The following is a 17146-nucleotide window of genomic DNA, read 5'->3' as shown; positions in this document are numbered from 1 at the left end:
ACCCTAAAAACCTAGGGGCCAATAGCGCCAAGGGGCTGAAAATTGCTAGTGTTGTGGCTGTGTCTTGATGTTCCCTCAAACCTCATGCAATCATGGAGGATGCTTATCAGAGGCAGCTCAATCTAGAGTGTATAATGCTGAGATTAGGGATGTGTGATTAGTAACTCAGTCCACTGGTTAGTCTGGCATAGTTCTGGCTAGGATTAAGGGTGTGAGTGCTACACCCACCCTAGGGCAGGTAGCCTGCATACATACTAAGGGACAGAAAGAGTTTTGTCTCCTTCTCTTGTTGCTTTTGCTGTGTTCCACCACTGTGAACTGTTGCCCCTCTGCCATGTGCCACATCCAGCATTGGACCCAGCTGATTATGGACTGAAACCTCTACAAACTGTGAGCTAAATAAACCTTTTTATCTCTTTAACTTTGTGTGTTGGGTGTTTTGTCTTAGCAACAAGAAAAGTAACTGTGACAGATGGAGAATCAGAGTAGGGGAATTTGTACCCATATTCTTTAGTGGGTTAAACCCAAGATGTGTGGTCCTCATTGGTGCCCAGAATTTCCCAGCAGAGCTAATCTGATGTCCATGGCAGGGCATGCTCACTACTGCCATCCTCATTGCTTCTTTCTCTTCTGTATCTTGCTGCTATGATCTCTTCTGATGCTTTTTGTCATCAATTTCAAATAAACTCCTTGCATTCCAATCCAGGTCTTAAGAGCTGCTTCTGGAGAGACTTAAACCGATGCAGCAGTATTCTTCTATCTTGTTTCTTTTAGAGAACTGTGTCAGCTGGTTATTGTAATATTAATAGCAGCAAAGTTTTCAAGAATTGATCATGGATCTTTACATTAGCAAGAACTTTATCCATCATTTTACTTAATCTTCTCATCCAAAACATAAGGCTGGAAAGAGATAATCTCATTACATGGGCAAGAAAATGGAGGATTCAAGATATGATTTAACTTCCTCAAGAGTTCATGTGTGATACAAGTGATCCCTTTATGAGTCTGAAGCTGTGCTGTTATAAGATGTCCTTTAGCCTCTGTCAGTGTTCTTTATCTCATTGTTTGGTTCTGTGGGATCACAGGGATCATTTCACAGAATTCCATCCAGTACATTATATAAGGCATCCATGGAGAAAGCAGCCTTTGTCAGAGTTTCATGAGCGCTGCTGCCACCAATCTCAGCTCTGATCAGACCTTTCTCACAGCTCAGCCCTCAGCCTCCCACTCAGCTCCTGATACATCACCACTGCATGTTTGCTGACTGCGCTGACGAATCTCTCATTTCTCCCATGTTCTGAGCTCAGGGACCCTGGTTAGGGCTCTGCCTCTTCATTTCCATCTTGGTCTTGCATCTCTGCAGGCTCTCATTAGGAACAAGTTGAAAAGCTGCTTTGCCAGGCTGGTTACTTCTGTGTTCTGGGCAGTCCAGGGTCCCCTGAGGCGCCTCTGAGAAGCACCAAGGAAAGCAGAGGGGGACAAGGAGGCGTGGCCATGGTGGGGCTGCCTGCTCTGTCCTGTAGAAATTCTTCCTCACTGGTTTATCCCCGGAGGATGTTCCTCAAAGCTGGGTTACAGGCACTGCTGAACATTTGTCTGCATTATTTTACTCATTTATGTGGTCTTTCACAAAAGCAGTCAGGGATAAATGATAGAATGGGGTAGATCAAGAAATTATTTACTGAAGGTTGTGCAATGAAAGAGTGATAACACTGTCATAATTATAACTTGTCCAATTTCTCCTAGCTTAGAATTCACAGTAACAGAAACTGCTAAAGAATGGAGTTTCATTTAAAAAAAAATACTGAAAAAGAACACCACCTATACAGGCTATCCTTAGAAAGCATCATAAAGATACTTATCTGTTGCCTTGAATAATCTGGGTTTCCTTCCTGGAGAACATATTCCCCTCCTTGACCAAATATTAGAAATTAATAAAAAAAAAGGTGAAATTAGAGTATCATTTTTCAGGATGAGGAAAAGAGAAACTATTAGAAAGAGGTTAGTTCAAATAAGACTTTTGTAAAGTAGTAAGTACGAAGCCTGGAAATAGTAAATAATCGGTAAACGTGAGTCTCCGTTATCTGTGTTACTGTTTTGCTGTGGTGTGCAGTGGTTTCAATAATGATGGGCAGCTAATGCCAACGTCACACGGCCTCACTGAGCCTGACTTCTAATCCCCAAGGAGCAGATCAGCATGCTCTCCAGGGATCATCTGCCTTGGGAAGTCAGCTCAGGGTTTATTCTCTTTGCAGCTCTGAGAACCTTATCTGACAGATATATTAGTCAACTCTGGCTGCCACCGCAAAATACCATAGCCTGGGTGACTTAAATGACACATATTTATTTTTCTGACAATTCTGAAGCATAGAGAATTGAAGTCCCTGATCAGGGAGTCAGCATGGCCAGAGTTCCTGTGAAGGCTCTCTTCCTGCCTTGCAGACAGTGCCTGCTGGCTGTGTCCTTACGTGATGGAGAAAGAAGCAGACAGCAAGCACTGGTCCCCTTCCTGTCCTTACAGGGACAAGCATTCCATCAGATGGACCCTAATCTAACCTTAATTACCTTCCAAGGGGCCAGGCTCAGAAACAGTCCCATCAGAGGTTAGGCCATCAGCAGATGACTTTTGAAGTGACAGCATTGTTCAACCCGTAGCAGCAGATTTTCAATTTCGTCATCATAAATAAACTTTGAGACAGAAGACAGATGAGGGAAGCAGGGAGGGAGTTATTTCTTACGTGGGAAGGGACCAAGAGGAGGAGGGAGGATGGGAAGAGGTGAGGGAAAGGGAAGAAGAAAGGAATTGAGAATGTTAATGTTGTTACCACAAGCAGGAACCAAAACGCTGCAAATAAATAAAACACATGAAGCCACTGTTAATGACAAAATATAAGTAAATGGAAAGGAACAAAGGAAGCAGGTGGAGACTTCAGAACAGAGACACAGTCATTTTCTCTGGGGCACCTGTGCCAGGTGATCCCAGGAGAGCGATGTCAGGCTGCCTTCTCTCCTCCCCTGGACCAGTCGCCTCAGGAAAGGGTCACCCGGGGGCACCTCACAAACTCTGGCTCTCAGCTTGTGTCTCTGTGCAAGGAGCTGAGATCAGAGGTTTCCTAAAGTCCTGACATTTCTAAAGTTCTCCTCCAATAAATATTTCATGTTATTACTAAATCAATTTCTTGGAATACTTGATGTTTTACATGGTAATGCACTATTTCAGCAACATTAAAATTCTAAAACCCTCTAATGCCCTGAAAATTATACTCAGGACCTGATCTGATTATGCTATTTATTATAAATTGTAAAAGATACATTCTGGCATTCCTTACTGCTCTTCTTATAATTTTCATTTGAAACCGTTTAGCATTTGCTAGAATGTTTTGATACTAATTTCAGAAGATAACAACAAATAACCAATTATATTGAAAGTAATCTTGATAGGATAATTTAGGCAAATCATGGCATTTTTTTAATACCCAGGCTGGTTTTGTTTTCTTAAAAGCATAAAATTATTAAAAATTATTTTATTAGTTATTAATTGCCTAAGAATTAGAGAAAGTTTCCAAGAATAGCATACTCAAAGCATTAAACTGGAGCACGAGCCTCCCTGACCTTCTGTTACTCCTGAGCTGCTCTTCTACAGTAGAATACACGGTGTGTTTGGCCAGTTCACTGTCAGGGGTATTAGTCATGACTCTTTACGAGTCACAATTTTGGCTGTGTTTATTTAGGACTAAAAATTAGCAATTATTAGGTTAAGACTTTGCATGTGACCTTGAGTGAAAAAAAAATCATTGAAAAACAAGGGAATTGGCTGTGTAATAAATGGCTTTGCAGGCTCTTACTTTCTGTAACATACTCCTCAGGTACCCCGGCAGTAACTTGGCATATTAACCGAGGATGCAAATGGTTCTTCCCAGTTTTGCTCTGTATAATTTTCAACTGCTAACATCTTCTAAAAGTGTCTACCCAAGCATGGCTTGTGGGGAACACGTGAAACGCTAAATAAAAACCACATTATGCAGCAGAACACACTTGAATGACTTATTTTAAGAGGTTACTGAAGAAAAGAAAGAAAAACTCTGGAGTTTGCAGTATCTATCTCTGAAATCCTGGGGGGGGGGGTGATACAAATTTATTTTGCTCACATAATCTGGGCAATAAAATTAGGGCACAATCATAGAAACATTTTGGAAAATAATGCCCAGGATGGGAGTAAAGCAAATCATGAGGCGATTTCTAGACATTGGTGTTATTTTCATATTGAGGCCAGGCTGCCTCTGACACTGCTTTCCAGGGAGACGGCAAGGTGTGCCCCAGGGACACAGTAATGCCCAGAGCTACGGTGCAGCTTCTCTTATCTCATGCTGACAAACACCCATTTTCTGCCCGGTATGTTTGCCCTCTTTCCCAGGGGTCACATGCAGTGACTTCCAGGGGAAGCCCCTGTCAGGGTCAGGAGAGAACGCACAAGCTCTGCTCCTGTCCTGGCCAGGATGACAGACATGGTGACACCACTCATAGAGAGAGGTCACAGAAAGTAACACCACACTTTACAATTTGAATATTCTCTTGGGGTGATGGCAAAGAATTCAAAACTCTGTTTGTAGAGACTCAAAAATCCCTCTCTTAGGGAAAATTTTACCAAGAAGCAAGGGCATGTGGCTCAGCTGCACAGCACCTGCCTGGCAAGCACCAAGTCTGGAGGAGTTCAATTCCTGGCGTGAAAAAGCAAGAAAAAACAAAGCGAAAACAAAGACTCCCAGGACAGGAAGAGTTCAAAGCAGTATCAAGAGGAGTTTGTGGTCAGTGTTGTTATGGGCAGAATGGGTTTTTAAATTTTAAGACAGTATATTCATTTCCTAAGTGGTGTAACACACTGCCACACTTAGTCACTTAACTAACAGAAATTAATTCTATAGTTCCAGAAAGCAGAAGTCTGTAAGGGGTCGTACTAACAGCTAGAGTTGTGTTCCTTCAGGAAGGAAGGGAGAATTACCCAGGGTAGAACCCTGAAAAGTCCTGGTTCTAGAGTCTACCTACATTGCTTAGTTCCGGGTTCTTTCCTTCATGTTCTAACTAGCAAACACCCCAGTCTGACCCCCAGTTCTGTGATTGGCTGCATCTCCTCTTTCCCTTCCCTTCCCTTCTAAGGACCTTGTGCTTACAGTGTACCCATCTGACTGACCCAGGATAATCTTTCCCGTTTTGAGATCCTTCATTTATCTGTATTTTCAGTCTTTTATGCTATGTAAGGTATCATAATTCTTTGGTTCTGGGATTAGAGTGTAGTTATTAAGAGGGTCGTCATGATGTCACCCATAGGCCATTGTGTACAGCATCAGCTATAAGGAAAAAATAAAATGACCAAATAGCGCTTCCTCGATTCCCCCTTTTCAACCAGGAAACGTTCTTTTAGACATATACACATTTTTGTAAATACTTTACCAATACATTTTCCTACAGTAACATTTATATTAGTGAAGTAAGTAGATTTTACCAAACACATAACTTGATGAACTTGATCAGTGTATACATGTGATTAATCACCATACCAACAGAGACAGAGGATTTACCAGTCTAAAAGCAAATGCTGCAGATTTCATACTTCTCAATGTCTTTTCATTATTGAAACTTTAAAAAAGTGAATTTTAACTGATCTGCCACCATACACAAGACATACACACAAATAAGTCAACATAAACTCACAAATCCATGTATTAGTGAAAATACATGTATGTCAGGTGCTTTGCATCTTCTTGTTTTTCGAGGCTAACTGAATCGCTTTACTTAGTTTTCTTTCTCCTTGTTCATGCTGACAAATGTGTCCTCTGCCCTGAAATCCACCCACGTCTTGTCTCACTTTGACTCTCAAGTAGAGGCAGCCATATGCATTCCTACAAATGCTCTTAGAACTTTTCAGAGGCTAGGGACCCTGACCTCCTGACACCGGCTTAGCCCTCTGACCTCCAACATTTTGACAAATCACCTTCATTAATTTTTTTTTTCATATAGTGAGATCTTCATATCCACGTCTTAGGAAAATATTTTAGTGTATAGTTGAGATCCCTGAATAGATTCATTGCTAGTATTATAACCTCTTCATTGAATTTTGCATATCTAGTTTTATTTACCAGTATTAGTGGTGTTAATTACAAGTTCTTACTTTTTGGAATATATTATTAATGAATATGAATTATAAATGAGGTAACTGGTTTTTTTAAAAAAAATTAATTGTTTTTCCCTAAGTAGAATAAGTCAGCTATAACATAATTTAAGACATATATTGGTTAATAAAGCCTAGAAAATAAGGATTAGATAACCTTAAAATTATACTTAAAGCTTGAGCGGTCATAAATCTAAGTGTGTTGGAAAAGAGAAAACCAAATGGAAGCATCTCACCTTAGTAAAAGGTAGTAGGCATAAATAAATACATCGCACTGTGTCATTTTCAAAGGACAACTGGAACAGAAGTGCTGCAATCTGGTGGATATCACAGATCTCTCGCCAGTGGCCTGAGTTGGAAAAGTCTGCGGAATATGTTTTAGAGATAATAAGAGAAAAACATTCCCAGGTGAGCTGCAAGAGTGGGCCTCACAACAGCGTTTTTGTCATTGCTGAGCGAATCAAGACAAAAGCCAGTGCCAAGTTCTCTGAACTGACCCAAGAGGCAACATCAATGCACATGAATCAAGGTTGACAGAAGTCCTGGATGAGAGGTGCAGCCAATCACATCCAGATGCGGACAGCCTCAGATGGAGGTGGGAGGCTTAAGTAGCAGGACACTGCAGACGGAAGGATCCATCTGCTGGGTTTATCACTTACCAGCAGTGCTTATGGCTTCCCACTTAGGCAAAGCAGGGAATTAAACATGGACATTCAAGTTTCAGTTGTATTCATTCAACAAACTTTGGACAAATGTAAAGGGCTATTTTTCTTAAAATTTTAATATTGCAAGACCCAAAGAAAATGGAGTTCCTTAACTATCAATACACAAACTGCTGATCTGGTCAGTTACCCTGGTTAAACCTATATGTCTATTTGTGTGCGTATGTCAAATTTTAAAAATTCAATTAAAATATTAGATCATGGTAATCATTTGTTGGTAAAAGAATACAATTTACAGAATGTGGACTTTGGTGCCAGATCATCTAGGGTGTGAATTTCTGCCAAACTCTGTGTTAATACATAAACATGTTATGCTACTTAACTTTTATAGCTTTAGCTTTCATCATGCATAAAATGAAGATGATACTTATCTCACTAGTTTTTATGAAGATTAAGTGTGATCATAGATTTGAGGTGTGTCACATGACTCACACAGAACTAGCTTCCCATCGAGGATTTCTAGTGTTTCCCCTGCATTTCTGCTCTTCCTCCTTATCACCATCCTTTGGTAGAAGGTAGCAGGTGTTGGATTTGCAGATTGAACTCAGAATTAAAAATGTCATCAGGCCCAGCAGTGCTGGAGAGTTTGATACAGTTCTGTATGACAAACCTCATGTTTTGCTCCATTAAGAGGAAAATCATACCCCATGCAAGAAGATGATCTTCTTAAGCAATTCTTCTGGGTAAGACAAAAGACCAAGTACTCACTATGTCAGGCTGAGGAAGAGTAAAGCATGCAGCAGTTATGCTCTCCACTTGAACACCTGGCCACCTCCACATGGCCCGATCCTGGCAGCAGGTGTTTTGGGGATGTGAACTCTCTGTTTTCCAGGTGTATTATTCACTTTTATGTTGCTGGTACAAAATCCTGCACACTCATGGTGTAGAGGAGGAGAAGCTTAATTGGGCTCAGGGTTTCAGAGGCCTCAGTCCATGGTTAACTGGCTCCGAAGCCCTGTGCATTATGACAGAAGGATGTCATGGAGGAAATCTGCTCACAAAGCAGTCAAAAAGTAGCAAGCAGGTCAGAAAGTGAGAAGAAAGATGCTATCTGTTAAAAGCATGGCTCCAGTAACCTGCTTCCTCCAAGCACGGCTGACCTCCTAACAGCACGTTCATCCATGAACTTATCAATGAACTAGTCAGTGTGTGAGTGTTGTACCCCATGAGTTTGTCACCTCATGAAAGGCCCTGAACCCCTGAGACTTCTGAGGGAGCACTTTTAATCTGTACCACAACCAGCAGATGTCATCCCAAAGAGATCTGAAGAGAATACCTTCCTACGTAGGTCTTATGATGCACATGTGCTGTGGGAATCTATCTGTGGGTTGCTTAAATGTATCCCAATGTTCAATTGATACTACTGCTTCCCATGGAAATGGAACATGAACATGAAAATGGTCAAAAATGTCTTTCCTTCTTTATTTTTGTATTTTTCATAAACCAAATATGCACACACATACACATACACACACACAGATAGATGTTTGTGTTATATCTTTACTACTTTGATTTAAAAACCATAAAACAGTAGTATGTTCAACATTTTAGTTGATATTTTAAAATTACCACCACTTACAAGCAATTAAGTTTTAAAGTTTTTGTTAAAATAAAGGTCTTTGTATAAATTGTAGTTATTGCTTCTTGTTAAAGTAGTAAAGAAAGCTTTATTGTGATAATTTGATGTGTGTTTACCGCAGACAAGTTCGTATGTTGGCATTATGATTTACTATAATTTTAGACTTTGGCTCTTAAATACGTTTAAAGACAATCCTTTGGGCAATAACAATATACGCTGCAGCTGCATGGGGGAAAAAGAGCAGAGCTCTTAGTGTGTGGAGTGGCTGGTCATTTAAATCTTTCACACATCAGTGGAAGAATAGATTTGTCAGTACTGAAAAGCACAAGATCATTTGCATATTATAGATTTATGATTAAAACTTATAATTTGACTGAAAACATGTATAGTTAAATGCTTTTGCAAATGTGTAATGTTCATGTAGCAAGCAAAACTTTTTTCTGTTGGTCTTTGTGATCACCTTATTCTGGAGCCTTACATGGTACTGAGTTTTAAAATGGCAGTAAAGGAACAGGTACCTCAAAAATCAATTCGATTGATTTCCATTCATGCAGATGCAGTAACTTTTACACTGGCTGATGTTCTTCCTTCCAAGTGGATTACAGCCCAGCGGTGGCCCACCTTGCCAGGTTTGTTCCCTCCCACTCCCCACCCACCACATTTCAGATGCTCTCAGGAGTGTTCTTGAACAAACAACCTGAGAAAATCGAGTCTATCGAGCTACTTTAACATTTTAAGTAGCATTATACTAAAATGAATTGGATTGACTATAAGTTTAAATAACTAGATATTATAGTAAAAGAATTATAAGTTTAAATAATAAGATACTATAGTAGAGAAACATTTATGACACAGGAAAAGATAAAATGTAATATTTATTGAATGCAAAATAATTTTATTTATCGGGCTGGGGATTTAGCTCAGCGGCATAAGCGCCTGCCTTGCAAGCAGGCAGTCGTGAGTTCGATCCCTGGTACCGATAAAAACGAAAAAGAAAAAAAAAATTATTTATCATTTAAAACTGTAAAGGTATCTGACAATTTAAAATGTATCAGGAATTTGAAGATGAAATGCAGCTCAGTGAACAGATTTACATGTTTTTAATGTTCCTATAAAGGTAACACCACCTGTCTCACCAGAACTATAAGATCAGGAGATTCTAGTCTCAGTGTTATTATTCAAGAACTTGACCCCTTGGCTCATACTTTTTTTGCTTCATTCACCCCTGTATCCTGATGGCTTCAGAATTTTCTAGCCCAGTCATTTCTACTAAGCAGCAAAGCTACTTATTGAATGAATGTATTTATTGTCTCTTCTAGGTGTTTCCGTTGTCACCATCCATCCACATCACGATTCAGCTTGTCGTTGTCCTGAGTTCTCAAGTTGCCCCTGATATCTGTGATCAGTGGCTCTAGCAGTCACCTTTTCAGCTGGTCTCAGCTCATGGAAGTGCCTGCCCTTCTGGGATTCCACCTCCATCCACACTTTCCACATTCTATGTTTGACGGGCACGACCCAGACCTTGTGATTCTGTACTGATGTCCTCTGTGGTCCTTCTCTGTTATCCACCGTAGATGTTGGGGTTTTGAACACCAATATGTCCCATCTGGATCACATTGATAGGTTTATAACAGATCTCTCCACCTACAGTTTGTTTTCCTCAAATTTTCCTCTTATTGTTCTCAGTAATTGGGAAAAATGAAAATTTAGTCATCTGACTGCTTCCCACTCCTTGTTTCAAGCCCCCACTGGCTTTTCATTGATTTCAGACAAAAAAAATTCCCTATTAAATTTTGACTAAAATATAATGTTATGCAGCCTCATTTTTCACATTTACCAAATGCTAGGATTTCACTTGATTAAATACTATTCTGTTTCTCTCATTACGGGTAACATTCCCATATCTTCTGTTCCTGGAGTCCGAGATTCAAAATGACAGAGCTATACACTGTTTGCATCGCTTAGCTAGAGAACACAGAGAGAACAAATCTGTTATTGAATAGAAGATGATTTTGTGAAGCTAATAATGTCCAGGAATATTTTTTAAATTTTATTTAAGGAGAAAAAGAAAAAAATCAGAAAAAGGGTACAAGTTATACAGAATTTCAAAAAAAAAAAATAAACAGGAAATCACTACTTAATAGATTACATACTGTCGTCTTAGAAATAGTTGTTCAAGTTACAAAATTAAAGCATAGAAAGTGGACATTCAAACAGTGAGACTGCACACAGTTCTGTTCAATGATCCAACAAAAACTCAGTAATACGGTTATCTATCTTATACGCTTAAATATACATGCAGTTATATCCTTAGATCACTTTCTTTTCCTCTCTTTTTTACAATGACAATTACAAATTTTGGGTTTTATTACTCCCATAGTTCTTATTACTTTTTTTTTATAGAGAATAAAGCCAAATGTAACATAACAAAACAGAGTCAGCCAAATCAAAAGGATGGACATAGTACATAATGTAAAAACAGAATACAAGGTGATCAACAATGGTTACCATAATGCCTCTTGCCATCTTACAAAGAACTGCCTACATCATCAGTTATAATAAAATTGAACAAAACAGTAAAGAACAAAACCAATAAAACCAAAACTTTGGAGAATTACAAGACTTCAAAAGAAGATAATACTCAAACCAGAATGGCCTTCATAGTGATCTTATTGTCTTCACAGTTGTTGCCTATACTCTCAAACTTGGTACTATCAAGCAGAACAGAATAGAGTAAAATCAGTCAAAACAAGATGGTGAGAACAACACAGGGCTTCAAATCAAGTTAATAGTAAATCAAAATGGTTACTATAATATATCCTGCTTTAAAAAATTTTTCCCTTAATTAAAAAGACAAAAATAAAAAATAATAACAAAGGAGATTGAGATAAAAGAGGACATAACAACAAAACAGCATAGGCAAGAACATAATCATTTAAGCAAAATAGTGTTTCACCACAAGATATCCCGATATAAAAGTGGTTACCATAGTGTTTCTTTCCTTGAAATCTTTGAGTATAATTCATATACTGTAGCATCAAATATATCAACACAGTGTAAAACCATTCAAAGTATTACAGGGTATTTAGAACCAACTCACAGAAAATGAACAATGGTTTTTGTTTTATCTCCTTGTCTATAAAAGTTTTTTTATATTATCACATATAGTAAAATCCAGAAAGATACAACATGTTAAGACTGATGGAGATAAAAGACAAAAGCTTGATATGGGACTTCAAAACAATATGATATTAAATGAGCACTAGCTATTATGATGTCTTGTTTTCTCCAAAATAGCTGTTCATACCATCCAACCCTCTCTGCCTCATTTCTGTCGAGCTCTTTTTCTGTCATTAGTTGTAAGATTGTCTTCTTTATTTCACTTTCTGCTCCATTCATTGTGGCCTCTTTGCCATTGTTTCTGGAATCTTGATGTTTTTTTACAATGTTCTGCAGTATTCTCTGTAGAGTTGAATTGGTGGTTGCAAATTTCCCTAGTTCTTCTTTACCCTGGAAGCACCTTGTTTCTCCATTAATTTCTAGGGACAGTTGTGCAGGATATATCAATCTTGGCTGGAGGTTATTGTCTTGCAAAGCTTGAATTTTTCACCCCATTCTCTTCGTGATTTGATGGTTTGTGCTGAGTAGTCTCCTGTGATTCTGATGGGTGTTCCCTTGTAAGTGATCTATTTCTTGTCTCTGATGGTTTTTAATATCCTGTTCTTACATTGGATTCTGGAATTTCGATATTATATGCTTGTGTGTAGCTCTTTTTTGGTTGTAGGTGGCTGGGGTCCTGTATGCGTCATAGATCAGAGTATCTTTATCTTTTCCCATGTTAGGGAAGTTCTTCTTAATTATTTCTGTGAATAGCCTTTGCAGTTCCCTTGTTTGTATCCCTGTTTCTTCCTTCACATTCTTAATTCTTAAATTGTAGATCCTCTTATCATCTTCTCGCCTTTGTATTGTTATTGCTTGTTTCCTTGTTATTTTTAAGAAGTTTATCCTTTCGTGTTCCCACATTACAAATCTGTCCTCCAGTTCAGATAGTCTATCCTTAGTTTCTTTCAAGTTGTTATGCCAGCTTTCAATAGAGTTTTTAATTTCCTGGTAATCTCTTTGAACCTGCTTCATGAATTCTACATTTTCTCTATTTTCTCCATCAAACAATTCTCCTCTTTTTTTCTGTTCTTCCATTCCACCATCTGTTTTTTTCTTGGGAGGTGCTTAGCATTTCTTTAGCTATTCTACTTATATCTTGCTTTACTTGGTTGAATACTTCACTTTTGAACTCGTCTATGAGATTCCGGAGATACTGCATTATGTCTATTGGTGCCATGCCTGATATTGCATGTTTTCTGTCCTCATTCTCTTTTGCATTTACCTTTCCTGGATCAGTGTTCTCAGGATTGGGACTGAAGATCCTTTCTTGTTGCTCCCTCTTCCCATATTTTTTGTTCCTTCCATATAAGCGTATATAGGAGGCCCAGGTTCTTTCTTTGTCAGTTACAGTTTGTTTGAATTGTGCCAGCTAGGTGTTCCCAACCACTGCAGGGTACTAGGGAGACACAGACCTGGGCAGCCTATGCTGGGCCCACCCCTCCAGGTCAGTCAATCTGCTGAAGGTTTCACTGCATTAGGGTGCACTGCCAGGCACAGAGACCTGGTTTGGCCTAGTCTACTGGGTCTTAGTCTGAGGCATCACCCAGGTCAAGCACTCCCCATCAGTCTCACTTGAGAGGGGAATATGTGACTGAAGTCACTGCAGCATCCTTTTCTGGCTAGTCCTCCCAGTCCCAGAAAGTTCTCTATTGGAGTCTCCTAGTCTATGGAAGGTGCCTTTCCTCTCATTCACCACAGGTCAATGCAGGGCTCCCTGCCAGCTCTGCTCTCAATTCAGTTTGCTGATTTCCGCTCTCAGAGCTTTTACATTTCTATCCCTACTATGCCAATTCAGATGCAGAGCAGTGGCAAGAAGTTCATGCTGCAGTTTCCAGAGGCATAGGTTCCAGCTTTGGCACTGAGACTTTAGCTGTTCCAGTTGTAGCATGGGATTGCATTTCCAGTTGATTTCTCTCAGCTTAGTTCATTCCTGGGTCAGCAGGGTATATTTCCCCCTTCTTAGGACTCCCCATACAGCACCATTCCTGGAATCTAAGCTGGCTATCTCAGAGAGCCTCTGTAGCTGCGGTTATCTACTGCCATGTTCTCCCAGTAGCTCCCCAGATGCAGAATCTGAACCAATGTCCAGGAATATTATGGAACCAGGAAGAATCATCTGAAGGCTGATTTAGGAAGGATTCGTGATGATTTTATAGATCTTATCTGACTACCCTTGGTGTGTTCCTCTTATCCTCTCTATTCAACCATTCACATCACTGTAGCCACTCAAATGTAGCAATATGAAATTAGCATTATAAAAGCAGTGATAGGAAGACTTGCTGCTTGGCTTTGGAAAGAATTTACTTCTTTACAGTTCAGGTATTTTTGACATTTCATATTGCACATCCAACACTATTAAGTCAGGAAAGGACCTCTGACCATTCCAACTTGTGTACTAATACAACTCAGACTGATAGGACTTTCTGCTTATGGAGCACACAGCAGATAAGAGTCAACCCTTCAATGTATTAACCTGTATTGAAGAAAATAAAGAAGATTGCACCCTTCCCATACAACCTGGCAGAGACAACCCTGGCATTAGTATTCTGATGGTCAAAATTGTACTAAACATAATTATGTTCACTATATTTTCAATGTCTCTAGTTTTAAATGGTAGTCATGAAACCTGGATTAATCTAGTCAGCATTTATAAGGAGTAACCTAAGTTATGTGGCCCTACATGGAGATCAGGTTTTCTCAATGTTGGCACTATTCACATTTGGGGATGGGATAGTTCTTTGTTCTTGTTCTGGAGAGACTGGACTGTGCACTGCAGGGTGCTTAGCAGAACCTCTCTCTTCTACATGCTACATTCCAGTGCACCTTCTGCCCAGTTACGGCAACCCAAAAATGTCTCCAAGTATTGCCAGGTATCTCCTAGGAAACCTTTAGAGGCACAATTATCTCTGGCCAAGAAATGCTAATGCAAATAGAAGACATGCTTTTTTAAAATAAGTAACTGTGTTACTTAGTTTTCCATTACTCAGGTATTTACCTGAGTGTGGGTGATTCATTTAAAAAAATAGGTTAATTTAGTCCACAGATTTGGAGGTTGAAGGTCTCAACATTATGGCACCTGGGCTGCTCTAGGACCCTGGAGTTGTATCAAATGATAGCAAATCACATCATGGTGGGATCACATGGAAGAGGGTGTGATCACGTGATGGTATAGGCAGCTGGAGCATGAGTGAGAGGTCAGGTGTGCTCTCTGATCGTAATCAGCTCTTTTTTTAAATTTTATTTAAGGAGAAAGGAAAAAAAAACAGTGAAAGGGTACAAGTTATACAGATTTACAGAAGAAAAAAAATATGAACAGTAGGAAATCACTAGTTAATGGATTACATATTGCCATCTTAGAAATAATTGTTCAAGTCACAAAATTAAAGCTTGTAGAGTGGACATTCCAACAATGATACTGCAAACAGTTCTGTTCAGTGATCCAATAAAACTCTGTGATATCATTTTCTATCTTATACACTTAAATATACATGCAGTTATATAGTTTAGAGCACTTTCTTTTCCTCTCTTTTGTACAATGACTATTACACATTTTGGGTTTCATTGCTCTCACGGTTCTTATTGCTTTTTTGGGAGAGAGTAAAACCAAATGTGACATAACAGACCAGAAACGGTCAAGTCAAAAGGGTGGACATAATAGATAATGTGAAAACATAATACAAGGTGATCAACAATGGTTACCATAATTCCTCCCACTATCTCTAATAGAATTGCCTATATCATTAGTTATAATACAATTGAACAAAATAGTAAAGAACAAAACCAAACCATTGGAGACATTGTAGGTGTTCAAAAGTAGATAAAAGTCAACGAGAATGGGCGTTATAATGAATCTCATTATCTTCACAGCTGATGCCTAAACTTTCGAACCTGATACTATCCAGCAAAACAGAATAGGGGAATATCTGTCAAAAACAAAATGGTGAGAGTAATACAGGGCTTCAAATCGAGATAATAGAAAGTCAAAGTGGGTTACTATAATATATCCTGCTATTTTTTTCCCTTTAATTAAACGGATAAAAATAAAAAAGTAAATAATGGAGTGGAGATTGAGAAAAAAGAGGGCATAACAGCGAAACAGCGCAGATCAAAACAACCATTTAAGCAGAATAGTGTTTCACCACCAGATAATTCTGACCCAAAAGTAGTTACCATATTGACTCTTTCCTTGAAGTCCTTGAGTACAACTTCGTATACTGTAGCATTAAGTATATCAGCTCTTAAGAAAACAACTACCTCATCCCCAGACCAACATCAAACCCTTCTGAGAACAACTCCTGTAATGACTCCCACCAGGCTGCACCTCTTGAAGCTTTCACCAGCTCTTAGGTCAGCACACTGGGGAGACAATCTTCCAGCACAGAAACCCTGGGGGTGCGCTCACGCCATGCACTATCCTGAACACAGCTCTACCATGCTCCTGAGCTACTGCTCTGTCACATGAAAGAAACACACATGGATACTTTTCCCAAAACAGGGGAGTTGTCTTTATATTTTTTTTAACTTAAAGAGAAAAAAGGAAGGACATAAAAAAGCAAAACAGTAAAAGGGTACAAATAATACAGTATTTCAAGAAAAAAAATATACAGTAAGAAATCACCAGTTAATATGGTACGTATTATCTTCCCAGGAATAGTTGTCCAAATTACAAAATTAAAGCACATAAAGTGGACAATCATACAGTGAAATTGGAGACAGTTTCATTCGATGATCTAACAAAAGCTCAGTAATATGGTTTTCCATCCTACACACTTGAATATACCTGCAGTTATATCCCTTATTCTACCTTCCTTTCCTCTCTTTTTTACAATAACAATTAGACTATTTGGGTTTTATTACTGCTACAGTTCTTATTCCATTTTTTTTATATTTCTATGGAAAGGAAAAATTATGATGAAGCAGAAAACAGGAGTTCTCTAAACTCAAAGAACAGACACTTTCCACTGTGTCCTTCGGTATGTGACCATGGTTAGTCTTTCATGGTAATCAAAGAGATGTATCAGCAGACCCCATCAGGATAATGATTTAAAACATGTAGAAATAAGTAACAAATTGTACCTGAGGCAAAAAAGAAAACTGGAAAACAAAGGACAAAACTGAGACTGAAGATCAGATTTCTTCTACTGTGTTCTATGCATTCATTTAATTAAGCAGTCACATTTCCTACTGCACCTAGGGAATTTCTAAATTGTTTTCAAATGTAAAATTATGTTGCTCCCCCCTTAAATCAGTGGTGGAGGTGTTGTGAATATTTCTGTCTTGCAGGTGTGGAAACTGAGGGTCACAGAGGTTAAGTAACTTGAAAGAAGATGACAGAGCTAATGATTGATACAGCCAGGGTGTGAATCCATCTAGTCTGGCTGTCAGGTTGTGGTCTCCCAGCTCGTGCTTGGTGATGCAACTCTCAACTCCTGTGCTTAAATCTTCTGTCTGTCTTTTCTTCCTGCCCATACTGTATCATCACCCAGTAGGTACGCTCTGGGAGGGAACTTTGCCTGC

General features: G+C 39.0%; 1 long non-coding RNA gene across 1 annotated transcript in view; it reads left to right on the top strand.

The window, feature by feature from the left end:
• Positions 1 to 10248, top strand: part of LOC134475631 (uncharacterized) — a 34806-nt gene extending 24558 nt beyond the window's left edge. The window contains exons 2-3 of the long non-coding RNA XR_010046806.1: positions 9022 to 9096; positions 9787 to 10248. This is a non-coding gene — a long non-coding RNA (uncharacterized LOC134475631). The remainder of the gene's footprint in view (positions 1 to 9021; positions 9097 to 9786) is intronic.
• The last annotated feature ends 6898 nt before the right edge of the window (positions 10249 to 17146 follow it).

This window comes from Cavia porcellus, unplaced genomic scaffold, assembly GCF_034190915.1.
Source record: "Cavia porcellus strain 051 isolate PalLab524CR breed Dunkin Hartley unplaced genomic scaffold, mCavPor4.1 scaffold_4, whole genome shotgun sequence".
Lineage (NCBI taxonomy): Eukaryota > Metazoa > Chordata > Mammalia > Rodentia > Caviidae > Cavia > Cavia porcellus.
The sequence above is the reverse complement of the archived record's forward strand: the minus strand, read 5'-3'. Positions and strand labels throughout refer to the sequence as shown.